Source organism: Oncorhynchus clarkii, chromosome 20 (assembly GCF_045791955.1).
Source record: "Oncorhynchus clarkii lewisi isolate Uvic-CL-2024 chromosome 20, UVic_Ocla_1.0, whole genome shotgun sequence".
Classification (NCBI taxonomy): domain Eukaryota; kingdom Metazoa; phylum Chordata; class Actinopteri; order Salmoniformes; family Salmonidae; genus Oncorhynchus; species Oncorhynchus clarkii.
The window spans coordinates 27448868-27463164 of NC_092166.1; the positions used below are offsets into that span (position 1 = coordinate 27448868).

The 14297-nt window shown below is 40.5% G+C and overlaps 1 pseudogene; it reads right to left on the reverse strand.

Moving 5' to 3' along the window:
* LOC139377041 (meprin A subunit beta-like) overlaps positions 1-6792 on the reverse strand; it is a 31469-nt pseudogene extending 24677 nt beyond the window's left edge.
* Between the last annotated feature and the right edge of the window lie 7505 nt (positions 6793-14297).

Genomic DNA, 14297 nt, shown 5'->3' on the forward strand with positions numbered 1-14297 from the left:
TTTTTTTAGAGCTCTTTGAAAATTGCATATTGATGAGAGAAAAAGACAAAGGAAGAAAATGTAATATTTTACATTCTGAAGCGGAGTTAGTTTGCATACTCTTAGAGGACAAATGTAATATTTTACATTCTGAAGGGGAGTTAGTTTGCACACTCAACTAACTCCCGTTCAGAATGTATAATATTGAATTATTTTCTATTTTTTTCCTAAGACTTAGACCTGTAAATGAACAGACTAAAGGTTAGAGAGAGACAGAGGACTGGGGACACATCCATAAAGATGAGCGATTTTAAAATATACTTTATGGTACACCTTGAGTCATCCAAGTTCAACAGTAATATACTCAGTCTGTGCAGGGAAATGGAGGAAGGAAAGGATGATCTTGCATCACCATGGAGCAATTTAATGCAGCCTAATGGCTGAAGTGGGAAAGACCCAGACTAGCTTGAAGCCCATTGTTTTTAGTTCTGTTTATGCAAATACTACAGACAAGTTTTAAAAAAACAGTCATTTTCAAAATACATTTACATTTGAAAGATTTGGGGGGGAAAAGCGAAGTAACTGTTTTTCAAAGAGAATCCTTTCATTAAAGTAAGTAATGGACTCCCGTTAACAGCCGTTTATCCACCCACTGAGATACAGTGCCTTCAGAAAGTATTCATACCGTCGACTTATTCCACATTTTGTTGTGTTACAGCATGAATTCAAAATGGATGAAATATATGTTTTATCTCGCCCATCTACACACAATACCCCATAATGGCAAAGTGAAAAATATTTTGGGGTATCAGGTTGATTGTAGAGGTCTACACATTGCTAAACGTATAGTCATTTAGCTAACGTAGGCTAATGCGATTAGCATGAGGTTGTAAGTAACAAGAACATTTCCCAGGACATAGACCTATCTGACATGGTCAGAAAGCTTAAATTCTTGTTAATCTAACTCCGCTGTCCAATTTACAGTAGCTATTACAGTGAAAGAATACCATGCTATTGTTTGAGGAGAGTGCACAGTTGTGTACCTGAAAATGTATCAACAAACCAGTTAGGCAAATTTGGACAGACTTGATACAACATTTTGAACATGTCTAATGCAACGGTTCATTGATCAGTCTAAAACTTTGCTCATACACTGCTGCCATCTAGCCTCCAAAATCTATATTGTGCCTAAACTGCAATAATACATTGTGGCTACTTCAAAGATGATATTTTACCAGATCTAATGTGTTACATTCTCCTACATTCATTTCCCATTTCTACAAACTTCAAATTGTTTCCTTACAAATGGTACCAAGAATGTGCATATCCTTGCTTCAGTTCCTGAGCTACAGGCAGTTAGATTTGGGTATGTCAAGTGACATGACCTACAGTGCCTTGCGAAAGTATTCGGCCCCCTTTGAACTTTGCGACCTTTTGCCACATTTCAGGCTTCAAACATAAAGATATAAAACTGTATTTTTTTGTGAAGAATCAACAACAAGTGGGACACAATCATGAAGTGGAACGACATTTATTGGATATTTCAAACTTTTTTAACAAATCAAAAACTGAAAAATTGGGCGTGCAAAATTATTCAGCCCCCTTAAGTTAATACTTTGTAGCGCCACCTTTTGCTGCGATTACAGCTGTAAGTCGCTTGGGGTATGTCTCTATCAGTTTTGCACATCGAGAGACTGACATTTTTTCCCATTCCTCCTTGCAAAACAGCTCGAGCTCAGTGAGGTTGGATGGAGAGCATTTGTGAACAGCAGTTTTCAGTTCTTTCCACAGATTCTCGATTGGATTCAGGTCTGGACTTTGACTTGGCCATTCTAACACCTGGATATGTTTATTTTTGAACCATTCCATTGTAGATTTTGCTTTATGTTTTGGATCATTGTCTTGTTGGAAGACAAATCTCCGTCCCAGTCTCAGGTCTTTTGCAGACTCCATCAGGTTTTCTTCCAGAATGGTCCTGTTTTTTGCTCCATCCATCTTCCCATCAATTTTAACCATCTTCCCTGTCCCTGCTGAAGAAAAGCAGGCCCAAACCATGATGCTGCCACCACCATATTTGACAGTGGGGATGGTGTGTTCAGCTGTGTTGCTTTTACGCCAAACATAACGTTTTGCATTGTTGCCAAAAAGTGAAATTTTGGTTTCATCTGACCAGAGCACCTTCTTCCACATGTTTGGTGTGTCTCCCAGGTGGCTTGTGGCAAACTTTAAATTACACTTTTTATGGATATCTTTAAGAAATGGCTTTCTTCTTGCCACTCTTCCATAAAGGCCAGATTTCTGCAATATACGACTGATTGTTGTCCGATGGACAGAGTCTCCCACCTCAGCTGTAGATCTCTGCAGTTCATCCAGAGTGATCATGGGCCTCTTGGCTGCATCTCTGATCAGTCTTCTCCTTTTATGAGCTGAAAGTTTAGAGGGACGGCCAGGTCTTGGTAGATTTGCAGTGGTCTGATACTCCTTCCATTTCAATATTATCGCTTGTACAGTGCTCTTTGGGATGTTTAAAGCTTGGGAAATCTTTTTGTATCCAAATCCGGCTTTAAACTTCTTCACAACAGTATCTCGGACCTGCCTGGTGTGTTCCTTGTTCTTCATGATGCTCTCTGCGCTTTTAACGGACCTCTGAGACTATCACAGTGCAGGTGCATTTATACGGAGACTTGATTACACACAGGTGGATTGTATTTATCATCATTAGTCATTTAGGTCAACATTGGATCATTCAGAGATCCTCACTGAACTTCTGGAGAGAGTTTGCTGCACTGAAAGTAAAGGGGCTGAATAATTTTGCACGCCCAATTTTTTTTCTAAATCACTGTCATACCTTATAGGGTCCAGAGTTTTCCTAGTTAGGTTAACATATAAGGAAAAACTCCAGGCCCCAGTGGTAAAAATTGCCCCACTGCTCTGGGACATATGCTGCCACCAGTGTGTTTGCAGTTGTCAGTTATCGTCAGGTATGTGGATGATCAGGGATTTATTCGGGAATGTTTCTTGGGCTACTTTATGTGTAGTCTGTGTTTGACTTTATGAATTTTGACATGTCTGATTTTTACTTCATATATAAATACGTTGTCCAAACCTACGATGGCACAGCTGTAATGGAATGTATCTGCTATTTGTATTTACAGCTAAGTCGCCTCCTGTTCCTCGACTAAGAGGTGATGACTACAAAATAATAAAGAAAACAAAGATAACTAAGGCCAGGGCGTGACAACCACTAATTGAATGTCCCTTGGGAATCACAGATGCAAAATAGACCTTTGCCGGGTCACATACAGTTCATGTTACTTTTAATAAACAATATTTAGCTGCGCCACCAAGTAATGATACAATAACAACAACCTGTGGTTAAAGGAATGTAAAGGGATCAATGTTTAGCCCATGTTTATGTCCCAGGTCTTTCTAGATATAGTAAACAAGAACTAAGGAACAAAAAGTTTCTGCCAAACAATGCCTTTTCATTCCTGGTAGGCAGAACCCTCCCCAGGTAATGCTGGTTTTAATCTCATCAAGATGAAATTAATTCTATCCCCTGTGGGTTTCTGTGTAGACAATTAATTCATGGTCACTACCTTTACATCTCTGAGATAAACTAGCTTAGCAGTGTTCTAGCATGATTCACTGTTCTGCGTGCCAACGCAGCGCTGTAGTGGAGGGGAGAGAAAGGCATATGGCTATCCATGGGCCAATGGAGATAGTTTAAACATGCAAGACGGGTAACTCTTCCTCTGCCGATGCAATTTGTTTGAGGATAATTCATCTCAGCTTTCACGGTATGACAAATGTGAATGTTTCCCTCTTTTTTCATTTTCTGTGGCAAATTACATTTTCAAGAGGTAACCATATGCGCATATTAACCATGTAAAAAATCCTTTGCAGGAATTGCCTACAGTATTATGCATCTTATTAGTCAATTGTTGAATGAATGAATGTATGTGGATAAAAATGAAACAATTATATATAGCACAACCAAGGCAAAAGGGTTATAAATGCTTATGGCTGCTAACCTGGTTTTGTCGTGCAAGTGGCACTTTGTGCTCTTTTCAAGGGATGGTTCCCAACTTCTTAATAACCTTTTGTGACTAGGTGGCAGTATTTTCATTTTTGGAAAAATAACGTACCCAAAGTAAACGGGATATTTTGTTAGGACAAGATGCTAGAATATGCATATAATTGACAGCTTAGGATAGAAAACACTCTAAAGTTTCCAAAACTGTAAAAATATTGTCTGTGAGTATAACAGAATTGATATTGCAGGCGAATGCCTGAGAAAAATCCAATCCGGAAGTGCCTCTTGTTTTGAAAGCTCTGCGTTCCAATGCGTCCCTATTGAGCAGTGAATGGGCTATCAACCAGATTACTTTTTCTACGTATTCCCCAAGGTGTCTACAGCATTGTGACGTAGTTTTACGCATTTATGTTGAAGAATACCCGTAAGCGGCTACATTGTGTAAGTGGTCACCTGATGACTCTCAGAGTGACTTTCGCGTAAAATACAGAGGTAGCCATTATTCCAATCGGTCCTACTGAAAAAACAATTGTCCCGGTGGATATATTATCGAATATATATTTGAAAAACACCTTGAAGATTGATTATAAACAACGTTTGCCATTTTTCTGTCGATATTATGGAGCTAATTTGGAATATTTGTGGCCGTAATTTCCGGTCGATTTCTCAGCCAAACGTGAAGAACAAATGGAGTTATTTTGCCTACAAAAATAATATTTTTGGAAAAAATGAACATTGGCTATCTAACTGGGAGTCTCGTGAGTGAAAACATCCGAAGCTCATCAAAGGTAAACAATTTAATTTGCTGCTAGCTGGACAAAATGCTATGCTAGGCTATCGATAAACTTACACAAATGCTTGTCTAGCTTTGGCTGTAAAGCATATTTTGAAAATCTGAGATGACAGGATGATTAACAAAAGGCTAAGCTGTGTCTCAGTATATTTCACTTGTGATTTTCATGAATAGGAATATTTTCTAGTTATATATATGTCCGTTGCGTTATGCTAATTAGTGTCAGTCGATGATTACGCTCCCGCACCCGGGATGGGGAGTCACTAGATCCATGTGTTCAGGGGTGGTCTGCCAGTCACAGGGATGACAACCCTACCTGGGATGGGGGGTGGTTTTTGAGGGAGGGAAATTGGAGGACAACTGGAGGTCTACTTAGAGTCAGTTGGAGCTACAGTATGTTTACCAGGGCATCTATCGTGGTACAGCTACGTAGATAACGGACAGGCATTTATTCTGGAGGTACTGGTAGGTATGGATAAGCATCTCAAAATAAGGGTAAGTATATCAAAATATAACCCATCCTGGTGAATTGAGTATAGGTAGCTATAATTAAAATGGTTTGGCTGACAATAGCAAAATAAGAACAGTTGTTACATGGCGAAGGAAGAAGGATTACCATATGTATTGCTTACAGGAGACCCATTCAATATATTCTGGGAAAAAACATTGCTATGGTAAAATATATGTCATGTGCTAACGCCTTCACAAGGTGTTATGATCCTATTAAAAAGAGTATCTAGATCATGAGGTGCAATCTGTTAAAATAGATTCTCAAGTAAGATGGACTGCATTTAATATAATAGACTACATGACCAAGAGTATGTGGACACCTGCTCTTCACACATCTCATTCCAATATCATGGGCATTAATATGGAGTTGGTCCCCTCTTTGCTGCTAAAACAGCCTCCACTCTTCTGGGAAGGCTTTCCAGTAGATGTTGGAACATTGTTGCGGGGACTTGCTTCCATTCATCCACAAGAGCATTAGTGATGTTGGGCAATTAGGCCTGGCTCACAGTCAGTGTTCCAATTCATCCCAAAGGTGTTTGATGGGGTTGAGGTAAGGGCTCTGTGCAGGCCAGTCAAGTTCTTCCACATCGATCTCGACAAACAATTTCTGTATGGATCTCACTTTGTGCACAGGTGCATTGTCATGCTGAAACAGGTCAGGGGCTTCCCTGAACTGTTGCCATAAAGTTGGAAGCTCAGAATCTTCTAGAATGTTATTGTATGCTGTAGTGTTAAGATTTCCCTTCAGTGGAACTAAGGGGCCTAGCCCGAAACATGAAAAACAGCCCAGACCATTATTCCTCCTCCACCAAACTTGTAGTTGGCACTATGCAAGTACCAGTCTCCTGGCATCCGCCAAAATGAGATTCGTCCTTTGGACTGCCAGATGGTTAAGCGGGATTCATCATTCCAATAAACACATTTCCACTGCTTCAGAGTCCAATGGCGGCACGCTTTACACAACTAAACCCGACGCTTGGAAATCCATTTCATGACGCTCCCCACAAACAGTTATTGTACTTACGTTGCTTCCAGAGGCAGTTTGGAACTCGGTAGTGAGTGTTGCAAACAAGGACAGTGCACTATCAAAAAGATTCCCGGCAGCTCCGGAATCAATCAGAGCAAATGGGAGTGAGAGGCTAGGGTATTCAGGGAATTTAATGGGAAAACACACTGCTTGAGTTGACAGAAAAGGACGGGAGATCTTGCATCCCACCTTGGTTGGAGCAGGAGAATTCCCTGGCTTGTCACCTCCTCACCTCTTAGTGGATAGAGAGCAGGTCGGGGAGAAATGACCACTTTCTCCACAATAGGAGCAGAGGCCCAGATTCCTCCCTCTCCTACACTCTGCCTTGGGCAAACGTGCAGAGCCCATCTCCATCGGCTCTGGCCACTGGGCATGTGTAGCCATGGACTCCGGATTCTGCACAGGTCTTCGACGGGACCGCAGGAAGTTGTCCAAACAACTAGCCATGATGATGAGCTGGTTGAGTCACAGGTTGTCATCACAGCAGGCAAACTCCATCTGTACCTCCTCCCACAGTCCGCAGCGGAACACGGTGACCAGAGCCGACACGTTCCATCCGGTGGAGGCCACGATGGTCCGGAACTCCAGAGCGAACTCCGAGGCAGTCCTAGATCCCTGGCGTAGTCGGAGTAGGTGCTCACCCTCCTCTCGGCCCTCCACAGGATTATCAAACACCGAGCGGAAGAGGAGGGTGAAGCCCTCATAGGACTCAATCGCACATTTCCCAGACCTCGGCACCCCAGTCCAGGGCCCTTCCGTCGGTTGCCACCGAGATGACGGTGGCAACCCTGTCTCTCCCGGAGACAGCCTCGGTGTGGCGAGTGAGGTACAGGTCTCATTGCAGAAGGAATCCCTTGCATCTCGCTGGCTCGCCGTCAAAGCGTTCCAGGAGGGACAGGGGTATTCCGAGAACAGGTCTGAGGTTCCAAGGTCTGGAGAGACAGTCCTCTTGATGCTGGACTGTCTCTAAGAGGGTCGACAGTTCGGTCTTTTCTGCTGTCTCCATTTAGTGGGTTGGTAATTCTGTCACTCTGTATAATGATAGGAGACAAATGCAGGATTTTATTTTCTCCACCCAAACAAAAGAGTGAGGTGTAAACCTTTAAATAATGCACGGGACGAGACCCGTAAAACAAGTTCACAATAACGCGTAGCATGGAAGCCGCTACAACAGCACAGGTTCTCACAGGACCAATAGTCATAGTAACAATAACAGTTGAAGTCAGAAGTTTAAATGCACTTTAGCCAAATACATTTAAACTCAGTTTTTCAAAATTCCTGACATTTAATCCACGTAATCCTTGTCTTAGGTCAGTTACCAGGGCTCCAGTGCTCCCCCACAGCCCAGTCCTTCTGGTGCCTCCCACGCACCAGGCCTCCTGTGGCATCCCCACGCACCAGGCTGTCTCTCCGTCTCCTCCTTCCAGGTTCTCACTTCAGTCCTGAGCTGCCAGAGCCGCTCGTCTGTCCTGAGCTGCCAGAGCCGCCTTCTGTCCTGAGCTGCCGGAGCCGCCCGTCTGTCCTGAGCTGCCGGAGCCGCCCGTCAGTCAGGAGCTGCCGGAGTCTCCCTTCATTACGGCCCTGCCGGAGTCGCCCTTCACTACGGCGCTCCTGGAGTCGCTCTTCACTACGGCGGTGCCGGAGATGCCCTTCACTCCGGTGCTGCTTGAGACTCCCGCCTGTCCGGCGCTGCCGGAGTCTCCCGTTTATTCGGGGCCCGCTGTTAGGGTCCCCAGTACGAGGTCGCGGCGAGGGTCACCGCTCCCAAGGCGCCACTTAAGTGGGCCAAGACTATGGTGGAGTGGGGTCCACGTCCCGCGCCAGAGCTGCCACCGCGAACAGACGCCCACCCAGGTTCCCCTATAGGTTCAGGTTTTGCTGCCGGAGGGGGGGGGGGGTACTGTCACTTTCTGACCTTAGTTCCTTTATTATGTCTTTTATTATGTATTATGTCTTTGTGTTAGTTTGGTCAGGGCGTGAGTTGGGGTGGGTAGTCTATGTTCTTTTTTCTTTCTATGTTGTATTTCTGTGTTTGGCCTGGTATGGTTCTCAATCAGAGGCAGCTGTCAATCGTTGTCTCTGATTGAGAATCATACTTGTAGAATTTTTTTTAAGAAAAACCCTTGAAAGAATAAGTATGTCGAAACTTTTGACTGGTACTGTACATATTATCTCAACTAACCTGCGCTGTACCCCCGCACATTGACTCGGTACCGGTACACCCTGTATATAGCCTCGTTATTGTTATGTTATTGTGTTATTTTTTTACTTTATTTTATTTTGTAAATATTTTCTTAACCCTTATTTTCTTAAAATGGCAAGTTGGTTAAGCGATTTAATTAAGCATTTCACAGTAAGGTCTGTTGTATTCTGCGCATGTGACAAATAACATTTAATTTGATTTTAGCTTATACTATACTAATTAAAACAAATGATTTGAATAACTGTGCCAAAAGTGTGGTTTCACATAATATTATTGTGTGTTTTCCAGCTTGGAATCGAGGAAAGCACGAGGAAATCCGTGGGCTCTCGCATTTTGCAACACACGGTTTGAAATTATACAAACAATTCATTCAATTTTCTATCAATCTGCAATGTTGAAGCTGATCTCATAATCAACATACAAATGAATTCTAACCCTGTGAGTTAGTGTGTAGACAACGAATGCATGGCTACTACTATTACATCTCAGAGATAAGCGCTCTTAGGACCATTCGAGCACGATTTGCAGTCCTGCGTTCCAACACATGGCTGTATTGGAGGGGAGAGAAAGGCCTGTGGCTATCCAGGGAACAATGGACAGGTAACTCTTCCTCTGCAGATGCAATTTGTTTGAGGATAATTCATCTCAGCTTTGAGGGTATGACAAATGTGAATGTTTCCCCCTTTTTTCATTTTCTGTGACAAATTGAAAATGTATTTTCACAGAGGTAACCGAAAGGGCCTTTGACTTAATCCAAGCAATGGAATCCATTTAAGGTTACGTGGGGGGGCAATGAGCATCTATTGTAATTAATGCTGGATCAGGGAGGCACATCAATCAAAACAATTTAAATTGAGGTGAATGGGGGTGGAGGATGACCGCATGAAATTACGTTGGTCCTAAAATTCATTATTAATGAAATCTGACATGCCAATGACATACAGTTCCACTTTAGGGGCTGTTCTGTCAGCCAATCATGTAGAGTCCCTAATAATAATAAAGTTTGTTTCAAAAGTTGTGTTGAGCTTGTATTGAACACTCTAGTTGTTGACCTATTTAACCCTCTAGAATGTTGTCCAATGCCCACAAATACAAATACATTTGGAATACAATTATGTACAGATACAGTACATCCAATTAAATGGTGATGGATCCGGACATACTGTACATTGGAAGGTTATGCGACCTCTAAAGACCCTTAGGGTTGGGTGAGTCACATGGCCAAGGAATAATTTGACATGTGTACCATAATATATCACAGGGAATGCTCACACAGAATACAGGCAACTATTTTACACAGAGACATTTAGATAATGGGGTATTGTCCACAATTAAAAGCTACTTTTTTTCCTCTGCAGCATATACTGATCCTACTCACACAAGCTACAAAAGTAGAGAGGATATTGATCCATTGAATGCCATCACACGAATCCACAAAATAAATGATGCATTTCATGTAGGTTACTCATCCCACTAAACTAAAGGGAACTATTATCATATTTAGACGAGTCTAGTCCAATACAATTTATAAGTTGTTAAGTTGAGGAAGTTTTAGATTTTGAATGGAAATAATCGAAATAACATTTTAGATAAGTGTAATGTGCAGTCAGGTAATGTTGTCATGTATGAATCATTTTCTGAATACCATACATACAAAATAAATATGTGTATCGGTGTGCGTAAAAGCCCCGGGCTCCAATTGGCTCCAGAATTCTACAAATTTCCACCTGACGTCAGTCATTAACAGAAGCGTCATGCTGTTGAATTCATTCGGTAGTGTTTTGACAAAGCCAGTGTAGTAGGCTTCAGAACACGTGGTCAGATTTCTATCAGAAGCCCAATTGACACACAGACGATTCTCTCACAGATGCACCATGCCACCTTTCGCCAGGATCCTCAGCGTTCATTTTGGAGACCGGGGGAGCTGATTGTTTTGTGTGTATGTTTCCGACACACAACTCATTGAATAACCATGACTGGACATGACCAATGTGGATTGGAGGGCATCGTCAGGTAACTTCCTGGGGCTTTCTAGAAATTGACAAGCAACATACCTGGAACCCAGCAGCACGCTCTGACAAGGTAAGAAACTGAATTAGCCTTGACTTTTTTTCATTTTGAATGCACTATTAGGCTTTTGGAATGGGATTCAATATGTAGCCTACTGTCAACACTTTAAAAAAAGCTTTGCCTGCAAGAGTTGGTATCAAATATGTATCATAATTTGAATGTTTTACAGTTCTCATTTTACATAACAATAGAACACTGTTTATTGCTGTTATTTAGGCACCACTGGTGAGGCTTTTGGGGAATTATTGTTGGACATAAAAGACTGTAAAGTCAGCAGCAAATCAGTTCCAGGTGATTTTCATTTTGGAAATCCAAAAGTATTCCCACGTATAATAGAGAGATGCTGTATGTATAATATACAGTATCTCTCAATTATATGTATAATATACATTATCTCTCAATTATATGTGTAATATACAGTATCTCTCAATTATATGTATAATATACAGTATCTCTCAATTATATGTGTAATATACATTATCTCTCAATTATATGTGTAATATACAGTAGCTCTCAATTATGTGTATAATATACAGTATCTCTCAATTATGTGTATAATATACAGTATCTCTCAATTATATGTATAATATACAGTATCTCTCAATTATATGTATAATATACAGTATCTCTCAATTATATGTATAATATACAGTATCTCTCAATTATATGTATAATATACATTATCTCTCAATTATATGTGTAATATACAGTATCTCTCAATTATATGTATAATATACAGTATCTCTCAATTATATGTATAATATACAGTATCTCTCAATTATATGTATAATATACAGTATCTCTCAATTATATGTATAATATACAGTATCTCTCAATTATGTGTAATATACAGTATCTCTCAATTATATGTATAATATACAGTATCTCTCAATTATATGTATAATATACATTATCTCTCAATTATATGTGTAATATACAGTATCTCTCAATTATATGTATAATATACAGTATCTCTCAATTATGTGTAATATACAGTATCTCTCAATTATATGTATAATATACAGTATCTCTCAATTATATGTATAATATACATTATCTCTCAATTATATGTGTAATATACAGTATCTCTCAATTATATGTATAATATACAGTATCTCTCAATTATGTGTATAATATACAGTATCTCTCAATTATATGTGTAATATACAGTATCGCTCAATTATATGTATAATATACAGTATCTCTCAATTATATGTATAATATACAGTATCTCTCAATTATGCGTGGGAATACAGATTTCCAAAATGAAAATCACTTGGAGCTGATTTGCTGCTGTTTTTACAATACTTTATGTCCACAAATAATGTGATTGTATACTAATGTAAGCAAGGTTTGAAATGATTATGTTTTAGTCATATATGATATATGTTTGGGCTTCTTGCGGTCATTTTGCAGTCTACAAATTATTTGACCATCCGCTCCAGAAAAAATCGTCCCGCGGCTGAATCTAGTTGATGATCCCTGGGTTAGGGGTTAAGGTTAGGGGAAAGGGTTAGCCAACATGCTAAGTAGTTGCAAAGTACTTAAAAAGTAGTAAGTAGGTCCCACATTGCTAAAGTTATAAAGTTGTCTGTGAGGAGCAAAGAAAGCGCAACCATTCTCGTTATACACCCACCCATCCACCCTGACCAACCATCCTCAATTCAATTTTGCCTTCAGTTAGCTTTTGTCTTATGTAACCATGCCAAATGCAACATATACTAATATGAGTGTCCCTGATTTGTTACGTCTAAACCAGGCTGGGATTCTACAAAACATGTACAACATTTTTCACAACCACAGAGCTTTGTTTTGTCAGGATATCCAATAATAAAAAATGCTGAGAACTCACACATGATACAAAATCACTCCATAATCCATCTAAATTCCACTGAACTGAAAAAAATCTAGACGCCATAGTCTAGGCTAGAATTCATGTTACTCACCAAAGCTGTTGAATTGGTGTGACAGAAAACTCAGCTGCAAAACATCAACTGAAGATACATAAAATCAGAGTTAGCGCATACCTGGTAATTAATTACCGTTCAGAGTTGATGACGTGTTCTGCTTTCGAACGGAGCTCACGGCAAATCCATTACCGAATTTGGCCAACCGTAAGAAAAGTCATTTCAATTTAACATTCCTCCAGTCAGCATGGAGTTGAATTGAGTTTGCTAACCCCCAGGGTGACTTTTGATTAAAGCAGTAGTGTTCTACAGTGTAGGTCATTGTCTTGTCATCCACACAGGTAAGTGGTAACCCTGCACTTCACTAGCCTACTTCTGTCAAACGAGTCAATCGAACTCTCATTTAACAGCCGTGGTGGTTGTTTAAAGCAGAGCTCGCAACACAGTGTTCAAAGTCAATACAAGTGCTTTTGGAAGATATTGATCCTCTTGTCTAATCATTGTCTTGTCTTGGACTAATGACAATACGAGTTCTAACGAGGTGATACATTGACATTTTAATTGTGATTTCAGATCTGGTTGGAGATGTTAGTTATGCCATTGCTCAATATCCGGTCTTTCTAGGCAACCCAAAGCAATTGACCCCTGTGACCCCTGTGTCTGGTGACATCATTGGTCTGGTATCAGATGTCTAACAGATATTTACTTGATCCCCTGAATGAAAATGAATGATTAAGATGGATCACCTGTAAAGGATAGTTTAGATACAGCCTTTATTGTTTTAACAGCTTAGTTATTATGTAATTTGTTAAGGCTGCTAGTTTCATTGCAGATTTCATGTCCTATTTCTGCAATACTTTTCATGTGAAAATGGAAAAAAAAGCATCTCATATAATGATTGATGTTTCATCTTAGGGAGAATAACATTGAACCAACAACAGGCTGAGAGTTGATGGATAAGTCACAGGAGGCTGCTGAGGGGAGGATAGCTCATAATAATGACTGGAACAGAGTGAGTTAAATGGTATCCAACACATGGAAACTATGTGTTTGATGGTTTAAATACCATTCCACTCATTGCTCTCGAGCCATTACCACGATCCCATCCTCCCCAATTAAGGTGCCACCAACCTTCTGCGCTGTAAGTCCACATCCTTCCCCCCCATGTCTCCATCTGTTTCTTTCTCTCGCTCATACACACAGACACACACCATCTTCTTTAGAGTAACCTACAGTAAATGATGCATGCATAAAGATTGCAGTCTTGCAATGCCAATATCCATTCAGAAATACCTACCACCAATGGTCCCAGCGCCATGCACTGGTTTAAATGTGTGACCACATACACTCAAACAGACTCACACTGAGCTAACATGACCCTGCAGTGCTAAGCACCACATAAATCATTGCTGTGAGCAGCCGAAAGGATCATATACTACCATAAGGTATAATCCCATTAATTTATTTCTGATATCCCACCACACACACACACAAACACAAACACACACACAAACTCACACACACAAAAAAATCAAGCGTACTCTCAGCTCCCATCCCTCTCTATGCCTTGGAGCAAAAAATAGTTCTTACTCATCTTTCTGTTAACAATGCAACTTAAAAACACCCTGGTGATGGGTTGTGTGGACTGAGGGGCTTGGATTTACTGACACGCAACACAGAAAAAAACCTCCAAGTACACCAAGGTGAAAACAGAACGGACATGTGAGAGGTATTCAACCTTTCATGGAGGATGAATGGAAGTTGATAGACTT